The 26246-nt window shown below is 45.6% G+C and overlaps 1 protein-coding gene across 1 annotated transcript in view; it reads right to left on the bottom strand.

Annotated features, from left to right (window-relative positions):
- Positions 1-26246, bottom strand: part of LOC119650585 (uncharacterized protein DDB_G0284459) — a 268771-nt gene that overhangs the window by 237146 nt on the left and 5379 nt on the right. The window contains exon 2 of the mRNA XM_038053419.1: positions 13908-13940. The gene's annotated coding sequence lies outside the window, so the exon portion shown is untranslated. The remainder of the gene's footprint in view (positions 1-13907; positions 13941-26246) is intronic.

Raw genomic sequence — 26246 nt, forward strand, 5'->3', positions numbered from 1 at the left:
TATTTGGCATACCGGCCAATCGTGCTGAAGGTGTGCGGTGCATATAGGACGGTATCTGGTGAGGCAGTGTGAGTCATCGCGGGGGATCATCCCTTGGATCTTCTAACGAATGAAGCACACTGTCTTCACTGTGGAAGAAGGGTGAATCCGGAAAGCCACAAGAAAGGAGCTGTACAGAGAATGGTAGCAACGGTTGGATAGTTCCGAAAAAGGCCGTTGAGCCCATACGCTGATCCAGTGCATTGAGAGATGGTTGAAGCGGAAGCACGGAGAGGGGGGGGGACGATACAAGAAAAGCTGTACGAATTGAATTGAGCCCGGAATATATATATACAGGGTGGACCAAAAGTCTTCACAATTTTGAAAAAGTAGTGTCCTGTGTTCGTGAACCGCCGAAAAATACTGTATGTGATCATATGTGCGAAAACGATAATATGAAGCAGGACGGTGTTCATGTATGCCGGTACTATGTTTTGATCGCGATACGGCCAACAAGTGCACTGGAATGGTCGAAAACGAAGGAAATAAATGCCTGAAAGAGCGAGTGAGGAACAAGGCGTAGCGGCTGTCGGCGAACCGCTTCGACACTGTGTTAGAAGTGTATCCAGATATAATTTTTTACGACTGAACACCAACAGGATGCGCCACGCTTCAACCGGCCGCCGAGTGTCCTCACGGAAGAGAACTTACAACGTGTAGCCGAACTCATGGCAGAGTCTCCTGAAAAGTCTTCGCATAAAGGCTGTTTGAAGACGGACATGTCGCAATCCTCTTGTTCATATGAGCTAGACGCGAGTTAAAGTTTAAATGTTATCGGCCACGGTTTATACACGCCCTCAATAAAGATGATCCCGATCGAAGACTGCAGTTTTGCGAGCTCATAAAGAATCAGTTGACAGTCGATCCAACATCTTTTCAAGTATTCTGTGGTTCGAGAAGGCTCAGTTTAAGTTATCGGGACCATTGAAGCGTCAAAACTCCTTGTATTGGGACTTCACAAATTCGGATCTCACATTGGAACAATTGCTAAACCAGCCAGGATGGACTCTGTGGATTGGAATTTCGGAAGCATGTGTTTACGGCCCTTATTTCTTTGACGGCAATGTCAACGCTCACAGCTACCTGGAGATGCCGCAAAATGAGCTCCTCCCAGGAATACAGCAGCTTCCCAATTTTGATGACCTGTACTTCTAGCAAGACGATGCGCCACCGCGTTATGCCGTCATGGTCCATGACTACCTAGATGACGTATTCCAGGAACGTGTTATCGGTAGGCTTGGGGCCATTGAATGGCCTCCCCGTTCCGCCGACCTGATCCCGATGGATTTTCATTTCTGGGGTGCCGTGATGGAAAAGGTATTCGCTCGTAGACTATGCAATTTACAAGAGTTAGAGGTTTAAATTCATGACGCTTTTCAAGACATCGAAAATGGTAGGACTGTGAAAAATCCCGTTCTGGAGGATTACATTCAGCGCCGACTGCATCAACTGCGATGGTGCGCGATTTGAACACTTACGATAGACCTTAGGCAACATCTTGTACGCGCTTCTCTTCAATATATTGGTCTTCCAGTTGTTTTCCGCGTTTTATTTTGGTTTGAAGGGATTTTCGGACGATGTGAAAAGATTTTTGGGCCACCCTGTAAATATATATATTGTTACCCTGAAGCACCAGGCTAATCGCAACCTGAGTGACAAACGCAGAGCTGCATGCGACCAGGTGCGTGTTATGGGTTGCGGATAATGGCATGGCCTACCGGGTCAGCTACGAATATCGTAAGCTAATCTTGTAAATAAGTAGCCGCGGACAAGCAGAGTGTTTCCATTTGTGTTGGTCTTACCAAACCTATTCTGCAATTTCAGCGGAAGTAAACTTCCTTAAAAAATTTGCAATCTGGGGTAAAGGAATCGACGCGCCTATCGGATGAGTTGTAGTTACGTTACGCTGTATTTCGGCGGCTCCCCTTCAAATACTTTCCCTACCTTTGGAGGTAACCATGCATTGGAAACATTGCAGAGACGAAAGCCACCTTGGTACCCACGGCAAAAAGTTCAGCCACCAAAACCAAGCTGACACTAAAGGAAAAACGTGAGACTTGCGTCACATCCGGACCAAACACCGCAAAGGCAGACTTACCACGCATGAATGCATCCCGACGCCAGGACCAGAAAACCCCTTGGTTTGAGTTCCTCCACCAACCTACCATACCCAACCGCCCCCTGCGTCAGAGCCTCCAAATCATACGATAGGATAACCTTAATCTTCTAATAATGGAATAAGATTGAGAACTACAGTGTCAAACAAGCTGCGGAACGACTTATAGATCGAGGGGAGGTATTTTTCAACATTCAGGTTCTAAACCATCAAATGATAGGTTTTGAGATATCTTTCCGTTAATTTAAGAAGTCCTTTGGCTGCCAGAAAGGGAGCCTTCTGAAAGGGAGAGGCGGCTCGTTGGCCAAAGTAAAAATCTGATGCAATTGGGTTGTTCGGGTCAGCCCCAGCCTCTTCTCAGGATATAAGCAGATATTGAGTTGATTTTGTTTTCAAAATATTTTGACGGGTTCATAGTGGACATAGCGGCATACTCTATAATGAGCCTTACCACAGTTCTATAGAGATTCATGGCCTTACGGGGTGTGTGACGTCAAGAAAAACTAGTTGAAAAGTTAATAGATCCACCTCCGTTTACGGGTTTAGAAATAATGGTGTTCAAGTGGTCTCTGACCAAACTCGTCCTCGTTATCTAGATACCTAAAAAGGTAATGGATTTGACATGGGCAAGGGTAAGATTGTTAATTTTAATAAGCAGGTTTGTTACCCTGCTTCTCTTCAAGGATATAGATTGGGATTTGTTGATTGTTAGGCTCAATCTTCAATCTTAAACAGCATTGGACTTAAAACGTATCCTCAGGGAACGCCATTTCCAACTTGAACGCTGTCCAGCCCTAGTTGTAGGCGTCGATTGAACATTATTCTTGACACTCACAAAACAATCGCAGCAGAAACGTGGAAATGTGACATTATGTCGCTGAGGGTATCCAGATCAACCTTCTCATAGGCCGTCTTCACATCCAGCACCATAGCCACCACTTGCTGACCTTGATCTTTTGCTATCAAAATGTGCAGCAGACGTATATTTGCCTGCCAAATTGGAATAGCAGTTAGCAGGCAGAATTTTGTATTCATCAATGAAATTATTGATACGAACCTTGAGAATGGAGTTAAACAGTTTAGCAAACACATTAACGAGAGCAATAGGGCGGTAACTGGTTAAAAATTTTGGGTCTTTCATTGTTTTTGGGATGGGTACCACCCCAATAGTAGACCAACCCCCAGAAGGACTCAACTTTCACCAGATGACGTTAAGCCCCTGTAGCAGTGCAGAGAATGTTTCCGGCGCCAAACAGCATACGTGTTGATAACTGATATTATCCGTTCCAGGGGCGGAGACACGATTGTACCGATTGTACCCAGTGCAGCTGTCAGCGCTTCAAGACAGAAGAGCTGAGGAATAATGGGATATCTAAGGGTATCCGAGAGAGGAAGGGGCGGGACTGCCCAGCCAGAAAATTAACGTATTCAAGGTTGTTCTTAAGATCCCAATATGGGGACTTGTCGCTGAGGTAACCATAAAAACCCTTCATGGATTTCCAGAAGGACTTGACACCATCCTTCACAGATAAGTCAAACCAAATTTACCCAGTGTGCCAGTTGTCCTAACTCCGTCTGCAAGATCCTCCATCAGAACCTTCCGTTGAATTATAAGTTAGTGGAACCTATCATCCTTAATATAAGCATATTCCGCAAAGAATCTTGGAATGACAGTGTTAATCACAATAGACCCGATCTAGTTCCGCTTCTCAAGGAAGAACGAACGTGCTTCATAATTGTAGTAAGAAAAAATCCGGAACTGTGGCCCCTTGCCGGACGATATGAAGCAGACTTAGAAACTACGCGCATCGCAATCTGCAGGGATAGCCAGACTTCACTGTCACCTATATCGCCTCGAAAATTGTTCAGGAATGCGGAAACAGTTTGAACCCTCTTCCTATATTGAATACAGTGGAACTATTCTGGGTACCTGCTCTTTGTGGTATAGAGGGAAATGAAATTTCGGATGCCTTAGCAAAAGAGGGTTCAACCTTTCCCATGCCGGGACTGGAACCAGCAATTGGAGTATCAATAGCATTGGCTAAGGCTGTCTTCTCAAGCTTGCCATAATGACTGGCGGTGCTGCGAAATACATCCAACTTTTTCTCTCAGAATTAGACAAATATACAACAAAGTTTATCGTGTCGAAAAGCAGGAAGACTTGCAGAAGTATTGTGGGTATTCTGGCTGGCTATAATTCACTAGCTGGATATTTGTTCAGGATACAAATTCTTCAACATGATACGTGCCCATCCTGTAAGGAGGAGGCGGAAACCACGGAACACTTTCCATGTAAGGGTCCCGCCTACGGACGCATCAAACATCAGATTTTTGGTGCCGATGGGCCCCAAATGCAGCGGGTAGCATCACATCTATTGCCGGAAGTTCTGCGATATATAAACGAATCCGGGATATTCTATTAGACAGGGGAGTCGAGCACGTCGGACAATAAGGTTTAAGTGAGGCTTTATTTCTTCTCCACCTCAAACGCACACACGACAAGATAACATACATACTATTTAATTAGAGGCACCTTCCCTCGTGACGACTGTAAGGCCATCCAAGCGGATATTGAGAGGTCATGAGCGGAAACTACTCTGTTTCCCTCCATACTCTTACGACTCAAAACATAGCGGGAAGGCTTTATGTGAACCACTGGGAATGTTTAGTTCGTTCTTCCATTAATCCATATGCTTAAAGCAAGTTATCTACATCTAATCCACTGACAAGCTTCCCGCATTTGCGCCTGGAAAATACTGGAAGGCACAATGGTTCTCATATGTTGGAAAACTCCCGCTCCAACCCCATTCCCTATTTTTGACGGTTACATAACCCTGCAGTACGTCGCGAGTTCTCTTTTTCACCTTGGTTGCAAATCTGTAGTTTGGTGGAAACCCCTTTTCAGTTGTATATTGAAGTTGCAGCCATAGCCGTAAGGCCTCACTATTCATGATTCTCAGAGACAACCAACATTGCACGATGCAATATGACACATCACATACATATCACATAGCTGCAGTAGCGCCCACAGAGGTGCCTCTAAGCTGTACTTCCTGCCTAACGAAGGCCATCCTACAACAAAATCAATCAAATCGAGTAGACTCCGTTTGTGTACATCTATCGAGCTATTTTCCGGCGAAGCTGTCATATTTTCCCGAGCGACCTTTTGTATATTTTGGATACTATCAAGATTATGCTTCGATAGGTGGAAGTTGGGTATCTTTTGTCTGAGTCAAGAATAGAGTCAGGTGGTTATGACAAATTCACATCCAGAAGACCATAAAGTCTTTTTTAAGAACCTCCTGCACAATTTCATAGCAGGAAATACCCCTGAAACCAGTAACTCTACGTCTTTGGAAGACGCTACCGTTTTCATTCCGGTCTAGATGGGTTTCCTTAGGATTCCATCCAAAATTGTTAGCCAAAGGACCGGAGAAATGGTGACACATCGATCGCACGGTCCTAGCAAAGTGGATGCCTGATAATATCCGCTGCGTGGGACAACCTTCCAACCTTAATTTGGTTAGAGCCTTCTTTTGATTACTGATATTATTCAATAGTCCTCATATTTAGGAGAATGTCAAGTTGGTGAATTTAGAATGAGAGAGAGGCAATTATGCCATAATGGTCCTTAAACGGATATCGCAAGCGGCCACCTCTTCGGCATGAAAACTAGCCGTACTCGCCTTCAAGTGTGCCCAAGTATAATCGGATATCCACCAACCACGGTGCAACCCTATCCTTCTGTTGCTGCGGCATTATCCCATCCAGAGGGGGGGGAGGGGGTCCTTACATGACTCAAGTCCATTCTGTCGCACCTTTAGATTGTGTCTTAATCTGACTGAAGCATAGACCATTTTTTTAGGGCTAGGCTGTTCGTATCAGTAATATCTGAACCGCGCACTTGGCTGATCATAATAGGCATAGAATAATAACAACACTCAGAGTACCATGAGCTCTCTTAGGTGTGTGGAGTTGCCAAACCTCCCATCAGGCGCGTCCCTTCGTGCGGATAAGGGAATGCTCGGCGAATGTATCATGGCCATGCACATGCACGCATCCGGAGATGTGCGTGTCTGGGCATGTTTATGCGCAGGCCGGATAGGTGGGAAGTAAACGCCCACCCGTGGATAAAAATTGGCTATGGGAAGGATACCCAGAAATGAAACCAAACATGGAGGAGCAGAAGAAGAATGAAGTTACGGTGCAGGGCTTCGGAAACCCAGTGCCGGCGGTTTTGGGAGTGAGCAAGCGGGCTCCCGACCGTCGATATCCAACGACCGGAGTGCCTCAATAGTGGGAACCTTGGCTACTGTGGCATCTAATGTTACAAGCGTACGGGAGGAACTTGAACTGGCTCCAGTGATGGATCCGTTCAGAAGGAGCTCGATTTTTCGCAGATCCCCTCCCACACGGGCACAAGCCCCCACGATCGCTACCCCCAGTGGAAAGCATATAGCGGGAGTTTTCGATGAGGAAGAATCACTGACGCCGATTCACCCGGGCGATGTTTTGGGCAATGATCAGTCTGGAGCTGCCTTTACTGCCCTCGGTAAAAAGATCATGGAGCTGTGTGAGTTTATAAAGGAGCGCAGGAACATTCACCAAAATATAAGGGCCATGATAAGAGGCATCCATTTGACGTACGGCAAGGCCCAGGATGAACGAGTAGGGAAGTCGCCGATTGGAAAAGTGAACCAGGCAACTCAAGTAACGCCGGTTCAAAACACAAAAGGGAAGAAACCGGGGAAGAGGCTGCGCGAGAAGCTGAATGACTCAACAGGCCAGCAAACCCCGAAAAGAAAAAAGGACTCAACTCCCAAAAAGGCGGAGTTCATGAAAAGTACGTCTGAAGCTACCAGTGAAAATACTGCAGTGGCTACCTCGAGAAAAGGGATCGAACCTTCAAAGGCGGATGCGGAAGCTTGGAGGAAGGTAGAACCGCGGATAAGAAATTATCGGAGGAAGATTAAACCGGAGGTGATTTTCATTTCCAAACGAGGCGAAGGGTCATACGCCGACATTCTCAGGAAAGTGAAGGCAGACCCCGAACTCACCAATTTGGGAGACAACGTCAGCCGTATTAGACGGTCGCAGAAGGGAGATCTTATGTTGGAACTTAAGAAATCCAAGGATGTAACCGCGGACAAATTCTTAAGCCAAATCGGGAAGACTTTAGGGCAGGAAGCCGACATAAGAGCTAGCAGGCCGGAGATCACTATAATCTGCGAAGATATAGATGAAATCACGAAGGAGGAGGTTCGCGAAGCGTTGGAGAAACAGTTCGATCTTGCCGGACTACAAGAGTCAGTGGTGAAAACGCTAAGGAAAGCCTATGGGGGAACACAAACCGCCATCATCAGCCTACCAGTGGAGAACGCACTCAAACTGTTAGCAGCAGGGAGAGTGAGAATAGGCTGGGTTATGTGTCGCCTTAGGGAACAGGTGGCGTTAAAACGGTGCTTTAGATGCCTTGGCTTTGGTCACATTGCGAAGTCATGTACTAACCCAAATGACAGGTCAAAGCAATGCAGGAGATGCGGAGTGGAAGGCCACATCAGCAAGGACTGCGGAGCTGACCCAAATTGTCTACTGTGCAAAGGAAAGGAGGGTGTAGACCATCGGCACATTGCGGGCAGCAGCAGGTGCCCGGAATACAGGAGAGCCCTTAGCACGAATCGCAGATGAGGTTGATACAAATCAACCTCAACCACTGCGAGGCGGCGCAGGATCTACTCGCGCAAATCATCCGCGAGAAAAACATCGATGTGGCCATACTAAGTGAACGATACCGAAACCGCGGTGGTAGCGTTTGGGACAAAGACCAAACGGGTCAAGCAGCGCTGTGGACTTGTGGAGAACAAGCCTTCCAGGAAATAATGGAGCACCCGGAGGAGGGCTTCATCAGAGCGAAGGTGAAGGGCATCCACATCTACAGCTGCTATGCTCCACCCAGCGCTACACTCGTCGAGTATGAGCGGATGCTTGCTGCTCTTGTTTTGGATGCACGAGGACGTTGGCCGATCATAATAGGAGGCGATTTCAATGCGTGGGCTTTTGAATGGGGCAGCCGGATAACTAATGTCAGGGGACGTGTTCTCCTCGAAGCATTCGCGGAGCTGGACGTGGTACTGGCGAATGTTGGGTCTTCGTACACTTTCCGGAGAAGGGGCCTGGGGTCTATAGTGGACCTGACATACGTGAGTGCCACTTTAGCCAGTAGAATCGCTTGGCATGTCAGTGAGGACTATACTCACAGCGACCACCAGGCAATCTGCATAGAGATCAAGGGCGGATCGAGCTCGAAAAAGAGTTTTCGCAAAATGCCGGGTGGTATGCTTGGCTGGACAGTGAAAGCGTTCGAGGGGGACACGTTTTCCGCGGTGCTCAAATCCGACATATCCCTGAATGGTACGGCTGGAGAGAAAGCCACCCAGATCACTCGATGGGTGACGGAAGCATGCAATGCTACTATGCCCAGAAGGCGATTGCTCCCCAGTAGGCAACCCAACTACTGGTGGAACAACGAAATCGCAAGTTTGCGAGGCGCATGTTTTCGGGCAAGGAGGCTTTGCCAGAGGCTCAGGGGAAAACCTGGTGGCGACGGTCGAGAGGATGCACACAAGCAATTGCGTGGCCGCCTAAAGGAAGCCATTCGGAGGAGCAAAAAGAACTGCTTCAAACAGCTGTGCGACCATGCCGACATAAACCCTTGGGGCGAGGCTTACAGAGTGGTGATGAAAAGGCTGCGGAAATCACCCCAGGTGACCTGCCCGCGCCTCCTGAAGCAGATTGTTACCACTCTGTTCCCTCACCACGAAAATAGGCGAAGGCAAATTTTTGTCCAGCCAAATGACGGCATAATACCGCCTGTAACTGTGGAGGAGCTGCGGGAAATATGTGGTAGGTTCGGTGACAACAAGGCCCCAGGTTTGGATGGTATCCCCAACGGAGCTTTGAAACTGGCAGTGAAGACTAGGCCCGGCCTTTTCGCCAATACCGTTGAGGCGTGCCTAAAAGAAGGCATATTCCCTGCCCAGTGGAAAAAGCAAAAGTTGGTGTTACTTCCGAAGCCTGGCAAGCAACCTGGAAACCCAGCGTCGTATCGTCCTATCTGCCTGTTGGATACAATGGGGAAGATGATGGCGAGAGTCATCTACAACAGACTCCTGCCCATCGTCGAAGCCAGCAATGGTTTGTCGGAACGCCAGTTTGGTTTCCGTCGCGCCCACTCTACGGTGGACGCAATTGGCATGGTGGTAAACCTGGCAAAAGGTGCACTGATTTCTGGCGGCTGCTGTGCTGTGGTGGCGTTGGATGTCAAAAATGCATTCAACTCGGCCAACTGGAATAGAATTAAAGGGGCGTTGGCTGACATAGGTGTCCCCGGATACTTAGCGAATTTGGTGGAAAACTACCTCTCAGAGAGGACTCTCTGGTACGGGACGGATGAGGGCCCCACAGCCGGGGTACCACAGGGATCGGTACGTGGTCCTCTGTTGTGGAATATCATGTATAATGGGGTGCTTGCTCTTCCCGTCCCAGAGGGGACTACGATTGTCGGCTTTGCAGGTCATCAGCTGTGGTTGTTGCAGCAAAACACCCAGAAGATGTGGAGGTTTACGCAACAGAAACAGTGAGAGCGGTAAAGTCCTGGCTAGAAAAGGCCGGGCTGACCTTGGCGGACGCGAAAACGGAAGCGGTCTTAATAACGAAACGCAGAAAAAATAATACTGTAAAAGTGGAGGTCGGTGGACATACGGTCGTATCAAAGTCGGCTATCAAATACCTGGGGATAATAATTGACACCAAATTGAGTTTTAGGGAGCACCTAGAGTATGCATGCCAAAAGGCAGCCAGTGCCACCACGGCACTTGCAAAAATGTTGTTGTTGTGACCGAAACATTGCCGGAGGTTGGTGCTAGCCGGAGTGGTGCGCTCCATCCTGCTCTACTCGTCGCCTGTGTGGGCAGAGGCGCATGCAAACTCTCTGAGACGGAAGCAGGTGAACTCGGTTTACCAGCGGATGGCTTTGAGGGTTTGCAGTGCTTTTAGAACCACATCAGATGAGGCAGTATTGGTGGTGGCAGGCATGATCCCGGTTGACATTCTGGCCAAAGAAATGAGTGTCCTGTACAATGCAAGACATATGGAGGGGCATGCACAGCGTAGAAATGCGGCAAGGTCAGAGTCGCTTGATCTCTGACAACGCAGATGGGACGAGTCTGCGAAAGGTCGGTGGACGCACAGGCTTATTCCCAACATTAGGGTGTGGCTTGAGCGAAAACATGGGGAGACCAACTACCACATTACCCAGTTCCTCACGGGACACGGTGGTTGCTACAGGCAGTATCTGCACCGCTTTGGGTTGGATGATTCTCCGAACTGTCCCAGACGCGATGGCATACCGGAGGATCCAGAGCATGTGATGTTTCACTGCTCACGATTTGCGATGTAGAGAAGGAGTTTAAACCAGGTGCTGGGCAGGAGCGGGACCCCGGAGAGCTTGGTTACTGAGATGCAGAAGCCCGAGGAGAAGTGGCTTGCGGTTGGCTCCGCAATCATCCAAATGCAGGAGGAGTTGCTGAAGGAACAAAGAAGGAGGAAAGCTGCAAATAGGAGAAGGATGAGTGCCTAAGAGCAAACCTACCCTGGGAAGTAATACCTCAAGGGTGGTCCGGCGGGGCTGGGGCTGGAGAGACCGGGGGTGGTTTTTAGTGGGTGTGAATCCCACACGCGCCCGCTGTTGTTCCGCCGTTCGGGCGGCGGAGCTGCGGCGGACGTGTCTTTCTAAGATTTTCCACCTCCGTGTACCTACAAAAAAAAAGGTGATTTGTATAGGGCTCGGTAGCTTAGGCTGAATTTTCGGAGGTTGTGGATGTCAACGCTTGCTATTGTCTTCTCAAGTACAAGTACCCTGTATACAATTTGAGGATTAGTGAGGTTCCACATCATTCTTAGGGTGTAGTCTTACCCGGCTGTTGGTGGGAAGTGGTCGTCTTTCTCCTCAAATTGATGATCCAGTCGGTTGTATGCCAGTCATTGGATCTAAAATTCTCTGAAAGGTCCTTCCATCTGTGATTACTCGTAGACGGCAAAGTATCTGTCTCGGCTGATCATTGATCCTGGAGAAACTGCCGAACTTTGGAAGAATAGTTTAGGAGAGACTTTTAAGGGGCTTTTAATAGGGAGGGAACTGGTGATCTACCAATGAATCTTGCTTCAGATGGGAGTTCCACTAGAACATTTGGAAGCGGAGTTGGGGCGATTGGAATCCATAGTGTCTAGATCAGGCCATATTCAACGTGACTCTACCCCTCTATTCTCTCAGGTTAATTCTAGTAGAAATGAGCAAGAATAATGAGTTAATTATATCCAACCTACCCCACGTTGGGCGCTATCTAGAAAAAGCTGTTTTCCGTCTTAAGGCTAGTGAATAAATAATTTTTCTCATTGCCTTTAATTTGCTAATGTGTTTGTCCTTAGGTTTATTCTGTGTATCCTGTTGAGAACGTCTAGAATTTCTTCTCTGATGTACTGCCTCAGACTACGTCTACCACTCTCCCAAAATTCAAAGTCTTATTCAAAATTCGAAGACCACCGGATAGCATCGACCTATCCCACCCCCACGAGGGCTCGGCATTTGCCTTCTAGACGTAAATCATCGCACTTTTGAAATGTTTTCAGACGACTTTAAGATAATTAAGCCACATGAGATTTACTGCTGATTATGAAGAAAGGCAGAACTCAGAGCGGTATAACGATGATGTGTATATACCCTCTCCGGAGGAATGAAATGAAAATTATGAGCAGCTGGAGGGATGAATTCTTGTCTGAAATTTACGATGTAAATGTCTTAATTTACTGTATATGGTTTTTTCTTGGAAACACTCAAGAAATGAGGGCGGTTGAGGCCGACAGGAAAATAAATGGGCAGACATGACAACTTGACCCTGTCATTAATTTATAAGGCCGACCTTTTCTTGATTTTCCCCGCAAATAGGACAGGTCAACATTGCGTCGTTGACTTAACAAAATGCAGCCCCAGCCCCGCGAAAGATGTGTCGCTTGTGGAGCATTTCATAGCCAGGGGACAAAAAATATTAAACGAATTTGGAAATTCAAATGAGAGCGATTCCTAGGACCCCTTATCAGTTCTTATTCCCAAGTTTCACAAGAAACATTGAATAATGTAGACGGAAAATTTCGCAGAAATTATCAAACTTATCCGTAACAACGCATTTGAAACCATCTAAAAGTTTTCTTGCTGAATTAATTAAATTCTCTCTTGGAAATTCATTTTCCACACCAAAGGAATCTGAACAGTTCTCTTGCTTTTTATAACAATATGCGCAACAATTTAGCAAATTCACTTAGCAACAGAACTTTCTAGAAAACAGCTCCCCGTCTGGTGGTCCAACTACCGAAACTATAACTTTCAGTTGATTAAAATCTTTAAGGTACATCTGAGTCTCTAACGATCCGAACTTGTTCCTATCTCAAGGACGCTATCGTCATCTAGAAATAGCTTTTCATCTGCATTTGATGGTCAGAATAGTTGATCCTGAATTTTTAATGAACGACACTGAGACGGAACCATCAGGAGTTGGAAAGAAAAGAAAGTCGAAATAGCGAAAACTACGAAGGATACTGTCGTCAAGGGGCATAGAGTCAAGTGGTGAGAAATGAGCCACTTACTGTGAACGTATCCTCGAAAATTCTTTTTGCCATGATATCATTCCTTTTTAAAGTTCTCTCGAGTCTCGACAACAACGGGGACAAGTTGGGAATTTTCTCAAGCTTTTTCGTAGTTTTGGTCATTGAAGGACATGTGCTTGTTTCATGCCTCTCGGTCAGGGAAATATGCCACATGCGGAGGAGGCGACTTTAGGCCAAGCGGGTGGAGTGGATATGGACTGTATGTGTGGGGATAATGGAGGGGTTTAAATTATTTAGTTTTTATTCCTTTGAACTTCTGAGTTGCACTTGGAACGTTTTTATTTCGAGAGGAAAAGTAAATGCATTTAATTGCCTGGTCCTGAGTGGGTTGACAAGTTCTGCTTGGGTGGATAACTGAGATCATGTTGAAATAAGGACAGCACTCAATTTAAATGAGTTCAACCGTAGGTGGATTCAAAGGAGTATTTTCAGCTGCATATTCCATTTTTAGCATGACAAGTCTTCCAGGATTTTTTTCTGTATTTTCAGGGTCCGGGATAAGGCAGTGGAACTCACTTCTTATTAGCCCTTTCTAGGCTAATATTTGATAAAAAGGATGCTGTGCAACATACGACAATAAAATCACTGTTTTTAATAAGAAGGCGAGTCTCCTATTATCATGCAATTGACGTCCTTCACTAGTCAAGAATCAACAAAAAAAAAAATTAAATCCACAACTCAACATCCTCTCGACAGCATCCTTTTGCCGTTGCCATGTCATGTCAAGAATATTGTTGAAAGCGTCCTAATAACAATATTTCCGAGTTCTGCTTTTCTCATCTCTCTGGGGGCAAAGAAACATACTTACAACAAGGACAACACAAAAGCAGAACAACTCAAAAAGGACGAAGGAGAAAGCGAACGTAAAACTTTTGAAAAAATTCGAAGACGACAGGAGTTTCCTTTTCCGAGAGTAGTTTAAAGTGGATATATTTTTTTCGTTTGACTGAATTGTTGTGTAAATATGAAAAAAAAGGAATCAGATTACGCAATTTTCTTCTTGCGAAGAGAAAGTTTTCAATGAGGAACTTACCTTTTACGTTAATTCGGTTGGAAAGGTGTCAGTCTGGAAGGAAAAATAGAGTTACTTTTAAGAATTGTTTTTTCTAGGAAAAGTGAATTGATAGAGCTAATTTGAAAAGAAATTTTGTACGCTGGAAAGTAGGTCTCAGTTTTAAGTACTTCTGTCCGTTGATATTGCACGTGCACAGGTGGAGCGGTGATGAATGTTAGAATTTCGGGCCTAGAGAACAGAATTGAATCCAGTCCTCTTAGAAGAGGAAGTGGAAAAAATGGGTCTTCAGAAACCAACTCCCCTTCCTATATGCTATATTCATATTCATGCGAAACGCTGGAGTTTAGACCTATAAGCATTACCTATTAATTCCTCCTTCAAACCTCGATTTATTCAAATTAAATTTAACGAAAATTGATTAGAAAATTGTCGACTCAGTTGCAATTTGCTCGAACCCACATTGGGCGCCAACGGTAGAATTCCTTTTATGGAAGGAAATAAGGTAAAATCGGCCAAATGAGGGGAACCTCATCGGCAGATCTCATGTATTGGGTCCATTGTTCCATCCTACTCGGACGGTGTCCTGCTTTTCTTTTGCAAGCTTTTGGTAAGGCAACATTGTTCCCTAAAACTGGAGAGGCCGAAGATTCATGATTGGAGGAGTATCTTCGTCCGTAATGCTACCAAACTTGGTAATTTCATATGTATTTCAGTGCCACCTTCCTCTCTTGTTTACATTGGCTCCAAATAATCAAACTCACTTCTCTAATTTGCTTAAAAAAATGTTTAGGGAGCGGTTTCACCACTAGAGCTTTTAGGCCCCCCACTCAAGGACCAATAACTATACAGGCTTGGCGAGCTAAGCTTCCTTCATAAAGATTTTCGCTTGATGAGTTCATTATCCTTTCACGATTGACTTGTCAATGAAGATTATTATGTCCATAATCCCAAGGCAGTTGGTTAAAATTGGTGGTATCAAGTGACAGTGGTAACCTTTCCGTTGTATTCTCAAAGAAATTGAAAGTCTATTTTGCAATTACCTAAATTTGGACCAACAAGGGTTCATATCCGAATGGGGAAACCTAATTGAACACCACTAATCCAGTTTTCAAATAATTCTTCCCTTTTGGTACTAACTGTTGATCACTTCTGCAACTTTATTCATTTGTCTATGGAATAGTTACAGCAACGAGATCATCCTCAAGGTTCCCCGCGAAAACCGCCGGCCTTCCGAAGTCTTGAACAAGAAGAAAAAATCCTGAAATTTACCCTAACCGGTAACTAACTCCCTTCAAACTACAATGTTGATTGCGCAAGGGTTGAGGGGGTAACGCGTCAGCCTCTCAATCTCGCTGCTTTTGGTTCGAATCCCTGTCGTCATGGGTGTCTGTGCTCGTCTTGTATTTGTCTTGCTGCTGCGGGCTTACCATTGCACAGCAGCAGATGTAACGATAGTGAAACTGAAGCAGAGTCAAACTGTGTGGATGCCCTATACTCTACTAAGGAGTGAATAGGAAACCCTACTACTATTGCTAAGGCACGACTGATACCACCTAGGTTTGCACATTTGCATCGGTGAAACAAGGTAAACGTCTGTTGAGGCCACTTAAGTGAAAGAGTCCAAGCAACCTCTGGGTTGAAGGATGCTGCCTGGAAATAGAAAGTCTAATAGATGATCTGCATTTGCTAGTTGCTTTCAGTATACCTTCTACTTTTCAAGGGTAGTTGGCACAATTATTGGCTACGATCTTCAATCAAAATCCATATTATTTCGAAATGGACTCGAACGCGGGTCTATCTTTCCACAAAAGCATTTGGCGCAGCCACCAATGGAGTTTCTGTCCTCCCTTAATGCCTACCCATCCGTTACCACTTCCGTCCTCTGACTAACTCTTCCACCGGTAACAACTTGATCTTCGTGTCGAGATAACTGCATTTGCAGATTTTAGACAAGGTGGCAAAGGCGAATCCTGCACTGTGAATGTGTCGAGCGACATCAACTTTCAGTACCAGCGTCGGCAGAAACGGCGCTTCCTAGATATATAAACTGATCAAAAGTTTCGATGATCTGCTCGTTAATACAGATATAGAGAGTGCAATAACTAGACTTGGAATTTAGGATTTGTTGACCTTTATCTTTAGTCTGACTGGACATGTCTGTCATTTCCAAAAGAGCAGATGTGATCAGCATAGTTGGGTGAAGATGTCATGACGGTCCTTGGAGTTTAATGTCAGTATCTGCCGTGCTGACACAATTCTACGACCCTCTTCGAATACGGATTGATTGGAAGGTCCCAATCGGACCCCTGCCGTAACCAGCACAGCAGTACTGGTTTATGCTGGGGCTCAGAATTCATACCAGGGGATGTGTGGCCTGCCTAATGGTTTTGCCGCAACTAAGGAGTACCACTTCCAAGTTGTAAAGCGCAACTCCATGATTTACCTCACTGGAAGACCAGCATTACCATTATGAACCTCCCACGAGCGAGCCAATAGTAAACAACTGGAGCAGAGAACCATTCCAATTCCCGTAGTACCAGGCAACCCCCTGCGAGATTTCGTGACATTTCGAGCCATTTCAGATCAAGCCCATTGGAGACTCAGCTCTGATCACATCCTCGAGTACATAGGAAGAAGGAAATCATGGTCCATTGAATTCATCCAAGTTCTACTTTGTTTCCCTGGAATGAACGTACTGCGTGAAATACGCTAGATGCACTTCCTGTTGACATTCCCAAAATCGATGAATAGCAGGCAAGATGCAGAGCTGAACCCAGGTGTTGATGTGATCAATATAGGACGACCAAAGCGGAAACCAGCTTGCTCCCTGTCAGCCTTTCATGTTTCATGATGCGTTTCAAGATTCACGATTGTCGCAGTCAAAAAACATGCCGGATGTCAAAAAACAATCTCGGATTTTCCAAAAATTTCCGTACTACTGGAAGTAGCAGATTTGAAGAAACTGCAGATATAGCGGTGAGTAACCCTGCGGGAGGATTCGCAAGTTTAGTTACGCCAGTCCTCTTTTATTTGAAGGAGTAGTCCATATCGGCACGTTGCGATGACTAATCACGTTATCCAGGATGGTAATAATTGAACCCCATTAGTCAAGTCTTCATAGAATTCTACCCTTTTTCTACCAACTGTTGGTTACTTGTGCAACTTTTTTCATTTGTAAATGCAACAGTTGCTGCAGTGAGATTATTCGCAAGGTTTTCCGAGAGAAGGAAGAATCTGAAAACTTACCCTCAAATGTCCCTCCTGATATTTCAACTAATCAGTAGCGTAAACCACGATCACTAAGAACTTCTCACTAAGGGACCAGCGGCAAACAGATGGCCCAAGAGCATATTCTCTCGAAATTCTCCTGGGCCATGTGCCCTAGAGGGTCATGTTGGTTCTTATGGTATCAGCAAACTCCTGGTGAGACTTCGTTGCAAGAGCGACTTCTAATCAGTCTCATTAGAAACTCTGCTTTGATTGTCCCCTTGTCCCCTTAAGTAAGTTGGATTAAGAATGTCATAGTCTAATGAATTCCCCCCTCCTAGTTGGTTTCCCCGGAATGCCACTCCTGCGTAGAACACGCGAGGTCCACCTCCTGCTGGCGTTTCCAAAAGCCTTCTCTAAATCGATGAGGAGCAAGTAAGCGCATGAAAATCCTAGATTAATATCCCTCTTAGTCGCCTTTTACGAAAAACAGGGAAGACTTTGAGTATATACTTAAGGGCACATATGGGAGAAGATTCTATTCTGAGTTTCCCAGTAAAACGATTCACATAGCTGACCAGTAAAACGCCCATCAATGATGGGTCCTTCAGCGGAATTATCTCCTTATGCGGGTAGGTCTATTGGCGTTTCTAAGATTTTGTTTTACGATCCTTTTTTGTGGTTCATAAAAATCAACTCCATTGAACGGCCAAAAACGACCTTTGTCTCCTATGAGATTCCGCTCCCACCAAGTTTACCACACGTCATAATTGTATGGCTTTTTCTGTCCAACGAGAACTTCGTTTGTGCAGCGTTTCTTGGTCTTGCACTCTTTGTCGGTAAACTTATTCACATTTTCCTACAAAATGTCTATATTTCCTACAGAAGTAAGCGAATTGAGATTATGACCCCAACACATGGAAACCTCGCTCGTTCTTCAAAAATTGTTGTAAACCCTCAATGCAAACTGGCGATACATCGACTTCATTAGCATTTTTACAAGCGCAGTAATGGTACTGCCCTGGGTGGAGAGGCTATGGAGCTATGTGAATTCATAAAGGAGCGGTGGAACATCCACCACAATATAAGGGCCATGATAAGAGGCAGCCGTTAAACGTACTGCATGGCCCAGGGCGAAAGAGGGGAAAAGCCGTCGAATGAAGAATTGAACCAGGCGACTCGAGTAACGCCTGTTTAAAATACAAAAGGGGAGAAACCGCAGAAGAGGTGCCCGAAAAGCTGAATGACTCAACAGGCCAGCAAACCCTCAAAAAGAAAAAAAAATTCAACTCCCAAAAAGACGGAGCAAACGAGGAGTACAACAGAAACTGTCAGCGAAACTGCAGTAGAGGCAACCTCGAGAAATGGGACCGGACTTTTAAAAGCGTAGAGAAAAGTGGAACCGCTGAGAAGAAGCGATCGGAGGAAGGTAAGACCGAAGGTGATTATCATTTCCAAACGAAATGAAGGGTTATATGCTGACATTCTCAGGAGAGTGAAAGGAGACCTCGAACTCACCAACTTGAGGGACAATGTCAGCCGAATTAAACGGGCACAGAAGGGAGATCTTATGTTGGAGTTCAAGAAATCCAAGAAAGTAACTGCAGAAGAATTCTTGAGTCAAATCGAAAAATCGTTAGGACAGGAAGCCAACATAAGAGCTAGCAGATCGGAGATCACTATAATATGGAAAGATATCGACAAAATTACCATGAAGGCGTTGGAAAAGCAGTTCAACCTTGTCGGACTACAAGAGTCAGCGGTGAAAACGCTGCGAAAAGCGTACGTGGGGAAAAAACGGTCTTTATCAGCCTGCCAGTGCAGACAGCACTCAAACTGTTAGCAGCAGGAACAGTGAGAATAGACTGGGTTATGTGCTGTCTTAGGGAGCAGGTAGTGTTAAAGTGTTCGGGGAGTCGTAGGCCGGGCACCCATCGACTTCGACGGTTTGTTGGTACCATCGGAAATACGGAGCTCAAGCGGCTAAAGTCACCATCGGATGCATGTTTAAGGCAACGAAAAACTAGGCTCGCTGGGTGCCTGGGCAACGGCAACCCGAAGCGCGGTACCATGTCGCCTTACAATTGTCGACCCTCTGAGTACACGTTGTTTCCTGGTCGATACGGGCGCTGAGGTGTCGATTCTCCCTGTACCCCGTCCAAACACCCTATTCCCGCAAAATTTACGTCTGGCGGCCGCAAACTCATCTCCCATTAGCGCCTATGGTTATAGGCAGGTGTCACCATAGCCTGCTGGTGGACTTACAGAACAGGACCGTGATAGACCCTGCAAACTCGTTACTTACGTCAGGTAAGATTTATTCCTGCCAAAATGATACTCTTTCGATAATTTTCGAGGTCGCATTCCGCACTCCTCCGAAAGTACAGCAATATCGCTAAGAAAGGTCATTTCTCTAACCCGGTTAAGCACGATGTGTAGCACCACATCAATACTACCGGCTCTCCAATCTTGACAAAGGTGTGTCCACTTTCACCCCAGAAGCTTGCTGCTGCGAAGAAGGAGACTTAATGAAACAAGGTAGCTGCAGACCATCCAATAGTATTTGGTCCTCTCCACTTCCTTAGATTTAGTCAAGGCGTATCACCAAATCCCTGTCGCTTCCGAAAACGGCTATCTGCACAGTTTTCGGACTCTTCGAGTTTGCTGAAAGTCAGCTTGTGCAACGCTGTGCAGACTTTCGAGAGGTTCATCCACTCTAACTTGTGAAACTTGAACTTTTGTTTTGTCTACATGGATGATGTTTTGGTCACTCCCTCTTCAGAATCTCAACACATGCAACATCTCGAGCTCATTTTGCAACGTCTACTTGAGGCCGGACTTGCACCCAACGTTGAAAATGCAGATTCCTCCTGAGGCAGGTGAAATTTCTCGGCCACTTACTAACGCCTGACGGTATACACCCTGACCTAGACAAAGTGATTACGAGTTTTCCACTACCAACCACGGTGAAGGATTTGCGAAGATTCTTGGGAATGTTAAGTTTATATCGTCGTTTCTTGTCCCCTAAACGCCTATTTGTCTCAGCCAAAAACCAAGGACTCCCGTGAGTTTGCGTGGTCTGTTGAGGCCGTCCATCCATTTGAGACAGTCAAACAGCAGCTTATTGATACAACACTACTGGCATTTCCTCAGACAGATGCACCCCTAGCTGAGGACGACGCAGAGCTTCAGAGCCTGAAGGCAAATTCCAAATAAAAATTCAAGGAGTTTCCCACTTTCGGCTCAAACTCCTATTTTCTCTGCGAGAACTCAGATAAGGGGCTCAGGACAATTATTCTGGCCGATTTTCGCAATTCACTATCTTGTGCATGCAGGCATCAGCACGACGAACCGGTTAGCCACTGATCACTGGACGTCCATGATCAAGGATGTAAACTCTTGGGCCACACAGTGGAACGCGTGCCAGAAGTGCAAGGTCAACAAGCACGTTCGAAAGGAAGTAGGAACATTCCTTCGGTCAACCATCATCTCGACATCACCGGCCCTTTGCGAGACTCGCACGGAGTCAAGTATTGCCTCACAATCATCGAAAGGTTTACGCGGTGGCCTGAAGCAATACCTCTGACACACATTACGGCAAATCCATGTGCCGAGGCCCTCTGCCTAGAGTGGACTCCGCGCTTTGATGGTCCAGCCGTTATCATCACAAACCAAGGGATACAATTCGAATCTACTCTTTTTGCGGAGTTAGCAATGCTCCTTGGCTTCAAACGGGATACGACTACTGCATACCATCCGCTGTAAAGTGATATGCTGGAACGTTAGCACCGGAGGCTGAAGGCCGCTGTAATGGTTGCGGTCCTTGCCTTTTTTCCTCCTAGGCCTCCGCACAGCTCAGCGAGAGGAGTTCGCGGCCAACTCCAGGGAGGTGGTTTACGGGGAGAATCTATGCCTCCCCGCCGACCCTATACTGGGCATCAGAGCAGGGTTAAGCGACTTGGGAATGGTCTGTCTGTTTGGGGACGCAGTTTCGAAGATGCGGACGCCTCCACCGTCCCAAAACGCGACATGTGTGTGACCAGGTCCTCATTAAGGTGGATGTCCCTCGGAGGCCGCTACAACCACCAAACGAGGGCCCCTTTAGAGTGCTGGAACGAGGCGCGCAGTCATTCAAGCTCGACGTTCGAGGTGGGCTGAGGTTCTTCATCGAATCGGAGACCGCTCCGAAGAAACTTCTGTCGGCGGGATCGCGCGGATCGGTTTTATTTAAAAGAAGGACATTTTCTCAAACAAGCATCGTAAAACAAGAGTTCAATGCACCTTGCTAGGTCTAGGCAATGATGGAACACCAGTTTATATAACTCTTTCGGGATACCTTCTTATTTCGAAGATTTTATAACCAACTTCTCATGGATCCCCATTCACATTGTCAGGTGCTGCGGAGTCTCCTTTTAACTGATCTGTACTGAACGATTACTGTACATGTCACCTATCAGACGTTCAAACGTTTTGCCAAAAGGTGGAGTTTATGACACCTTCTCTCCGAGGCATGGAAGCTCCTCAGGCTGTCGTTATCAAATTCATCATTGCACTTACGACAGTGTTGGCTTCAACTCCACCATCCACCAAAGTTCGAGGGATCTTTGGGTGTTCTCCTTTGCGACGGTCAACGCAGGGGGAGCACCGGACTGGTATACGCAGAGAAATAGCGTCAACCACTTCGAAGTCAATATATTGGTGGTCACTTACGGAGAAGTCTTCTATGGCGATGCTTCCTTCGCAGCTTGGACGCCGGAAGGGTGTTATGGATCCCCTGTTCAAAAATACGAGCCGGGTTCTCTCTAACATCGCTGGGGTCCATTTTTTTCTCAAGCCTGGCAAAGGCATTCCCTATTTAAGCGCCCGGAGGGACTTACTATGGGTCTAATATATGAGATCTAAGCGCCTGGAACTTTGGCTTCATAAGCCTCTTGACCTAGTCTAACCTAACTTACGTCATAGTAATTCTGGAGATTTTAGCGATACCATTATCTCTTCTTACCGCTTCTTAAATTCCTTGTGAAACTTTTAAGACGCAACTGGTTTATTTGAAGGACATAGAATTTGCATGCATACTTTAGACGCTCAAGTTCAGTTTCCATTATATTTCTGGCAATTGAGCCTTATCTTGTTTTACTTACTCTCCAAGTTTTCCTTTAACAACGAGTCCATTATCCTTGAAACCACGTTCTACCCAAGCCAATTTTTCAAGATATTATGTTAGAGCTCAAGAGCAGGAAGCTAATGTTCACATCAGGCAAAATATGTGTATGATCTAGTGCTGACGCAAGTGCTTGGATTTAGGCTTTTTATTGGCAAACAGCCACCTTGTAATCCTTCCGAATTATGTAATTTCATAAATCCTAGCGCCATGTGTACTCGTATTAGTCGACGCTGTTATCATCCCCAATGAGCCAGGAGAATTTGAAATTTTGTGGGTTTCTTAGGAGCTAGAAATGTGTGGCGACGAAATTGGAGGAGGGAATTTCATATAACTTTTTATCGGTTTTCAGATGGAAGGTGTAGTCCTTCGGGGAGAGATAGTGGATCAACTGAATTAAGGGGTTGTCTAGGGATAGATATTCACTTTCTTACAAATCACAGTAATTTAACAGGTGTCCTGGCCGGAGCTCTTTTTAATCGAAACCAATTTATTGTTGAAGATAAATCAGGATATACTGGGTATTCACGTTCAGCTTAATTTGCGGTAAAATTATAGAATTTGAAGCCAAATATCTTTCCATGATGATGACTATTCGTAGGACTTGAATTCTCTAATAAAAGACATGAAGGACGAAAAAATCTGCCAGAAAATACACCCCGCAGGCCATCATTCGCGATTACCTCCTAAAATCAGAACACGGTTATCCTTGCAGATATTATTTTTTTATTCGCGCTCCACTTCCTGTCGTCTATGTCTCTTTCGGAACCATTCAGATAACCTTCTGACAATCTCCTTCTGAATAAAAACAGGTCACCGAGTTATTTTCCCCGGCAATATCGTTTCGCCATTGTAGCGATTTTTTATATTTGTCCAGGGAGTCCTTGCACGCTACATGAATAGGAAAGCGAGCGATGAGCTACAAATTTACGATCTCTACACGCTTGGAAAAATCGAAGGAAAAAAGTCAGAAAATCAAAACGACGAACAAGAGATAAATCAGAAACGGAGGTAAGCTTGCGAAAAAATCGTGTATGTAAGCTGTTTCCACGCACTCCACGCGCAAAGGGGGGAAATTGAATAATGATTCGACCCCGTAGACAATATAAATAATCGAGAAGGCGAAGCTGCAAATTGTCTACAGAGTGCCTGCATATGCTGGCGGTGATGATGATGTGAACTTAAGTAGTCTTGTTAGCATTCCTGGCTAGACGTATCTGCGAAGCCGTGGAAAGCCCCAAGGAGCACAAGACGAACTGCCTCGGGGGGTTGAAACTGATGTATGGAGATAGGCTCGTAGCTATGTGGAGTCTGCACTGAAAATGTTCAAGCTCCAATTCAGTTTTCAAGTTTATTTAGATCTCAGAAGCACTCACAAGTTTGGTAGTCATATTTCCATTTCAAATTTTCCTCACTTCCATATCAAGTCCTGATTTTAATGGAATCGCAACTTTCTGCAGGCCATACTTAAGAAAGTTTTTATGTTGGGCGCCTGTGGTATAATCGCTCTTCCGCCAAGGTCCTTGATAGAAGCTCAAACGTATTCCTAAAACACAATTTACGTGTGGCATGAAATGATAAGTTTTGGGACCAAATAAAATATATTTGGTTTCCCCTTTTGACGTAGGACTTTGCTGACATATAGTGGACCAGGAAACCCTGGCGGGAAGACTCCAAGCCTTCTGACTGCATTCAAAGCTGTCGCATGCTAACAAATCAAAATGAACGCCATCAAGTTCTCGTGTGAAGCACAAGCGGAGTGAATTACTCCCGACAAAAGCTAGTCCATGGACCTGACTCCCATTTTCAAGCACAAATTGTAGATTACTTCACCACTTAACCATCAAGACTTCTTGTCTTTAATAAAATATGCAAGTCCTGTCTTGTGCCCGGGGCATCCTTGTTCTCTCTTCATCTATCCCACGTTGTCTTCATGCTCCACGACCGTTAGACAGCCGCTACCACAACACAAATGGTCTTCCCCTGCCTCTTCAATAAAATTGTTTGAGTTATGTCCTACGCCATTGTAGGAAAGGAAAATTATGGTTTTCTGTGAGTCCTTTATGTTTCGTTTTTTTCTTTCATTCTTCGCATTTATACAAACACTGCAAACTGGCTCAAGGATAATGATGTAGACATGTTCAATTTGTTTCTGCTTGTGCCTTCTGTCTAGGTGGGCTCATGCAGAAAGTCTAAAGGGTTGAAAGAGTGAAATAGTCATGGGGCTAGGTTAGGGGATGTTAGGAAGGATACCCATTTATTGGCGTGATTTTAAATGGGAGCCGATGAAAACAGACAATTTTCTTTAATGCCAAGGTTTGGTTTCGTTTCAAGTGGCTGCGGTAAGAAAAGTATAACCGTTATGCAGATTGGATCCCGATGATTGGGGATGGTTTTTGTTTTATATGGAATAATAAAGGATTGGCTGAAACCTTCCAGATAACTGGAAGAGGTTTTCGATTTCTCTTTCTCTTTTTGAAGATTTGCCCTCCTTTGAATGTTCCCAGTTATATCTTGTCTGAACGATTTCTAGCTAGAGATCGAGTAGAGTTTTTGAGAATAGAATACTCAAAGAATCAAAGGAAAGAAGTTCCCGGGACCATGGAAAAAAGAAGGTGACCGTGGACCCTGAAATACTTGGTCCTTCAAGGAGCGGAGGTGCAGTTGCATTTGTAACCTAGCTTAACATTTTTTCAGATTCAGATACAAGAGGATGATGATAAAATCCAGCTGACGATACCAGGATCTTAGAGACATTACAATATTTATGTGCCAGCCACCTACAACTATCTAAACTTTCTTGCAATTGAAACGAAGGTTTCATCCCCAATACTGGTGGTCATTTCAATTGACTGGTAACTTCCAGATAATAACAGCCTAGGTACCCGCAGGCCCCTTGAATAAGAGGGACTCTATATATGCAGGGTCAGTATATAGGGATCCGATCAGTTCGACCAGAAGTCCTGCAGTATTTTACATCGACCAAAGTAGCAGAGAAAGCCAACCTCTTGTGTGTGATAGGCTGCGACGCCAATGCAAGGCATACACTTTCGGGCAGCCCGGAGAACTGTGGCGGTTGCCAGGAGGTCCTTGATATCATCCTACTAACCGATAATGTGATTCTTAAGGTGGAGTACTGGAGAATGTCTGATCAGAGATCCTTCTCAGATAACAGATCACACACATCTCCAATCTTTTCAGTCAGCCTAGGAGGATCGACTGGAGCAAGTTTGGTTAAGTTATCAGAAATAAACTCGACAAACTGGACGGAAAGTCAGGTTCTGGAAAATGCGTCCGAAACCGAAGGCACGCTGTGACTCTTTAAAGGACTTTCTGTCAATTAGCCCCACCTCTTTTGTGCTGAAGAATTTAGAGCGCGTTCTAGGCATGCACTTAAAAACGATTAAGAAAATAACGCCTTATTCTAAGTCCCAGCACGCCTACCACAGAAGCGAATCCACAGAAACTGCTCTCTAAGAAGTAATTGGCACGATCGAACGACCACTACAGCACAAACTGTATACTCTAGCTGCCTTCCTGGATATCGAAGGAGCATTCAACAACGTTGGTAATAACCCCATTAAGGAATCCTTGACCAGTATTGGTTTGGAGGGGTAACTCACGCATTGAATAATATCCATGCTAACTCCTCAGGGGTCGTCAGCGACCTTTAACGGGTAGCTTATGATACGGGGTGTGACGTCGCCGAGGTGCCCGAGTAAGTAGTTGTGACCCCCTGGCTTGAGTCTCCGGAGCCGTCGACAGCTCGTTGTCGACGTCGATGGGGTGATGTGAGCGTAACTCTGCCAAGGTGGTAGGTGTGACGTGTATCAGGAGTCGGCCCCTTCAGGACCCTGGTTGGGTAGTGTGCATTGCACGTGCGGTGTTAGGAGACCGCGTTGTCGCGAGCGAGCGCTGATTCGTCCGTGAATTTCGGAATCAGCTAAGGGTAGGTCAGGTCTCAAGGAACTGGGGTAGGGGCTGTGTCC

This window comes from Hermetia illucens, chromosome 3 (genome assembly GCF_905115235.1).
Source record: "Hermetia illucens chromosome 3, iHerIll2.2.curated.20191125, whole genome shotgun sequence".
In the NCBI taxonomy this organism is placed as follows: domain Eukaryota; kingdom Metazoa; phylum Arthropoda; class Insecta; order Diptera; family Stratiomyidae; genus Hermetia; species Hermetia illucens.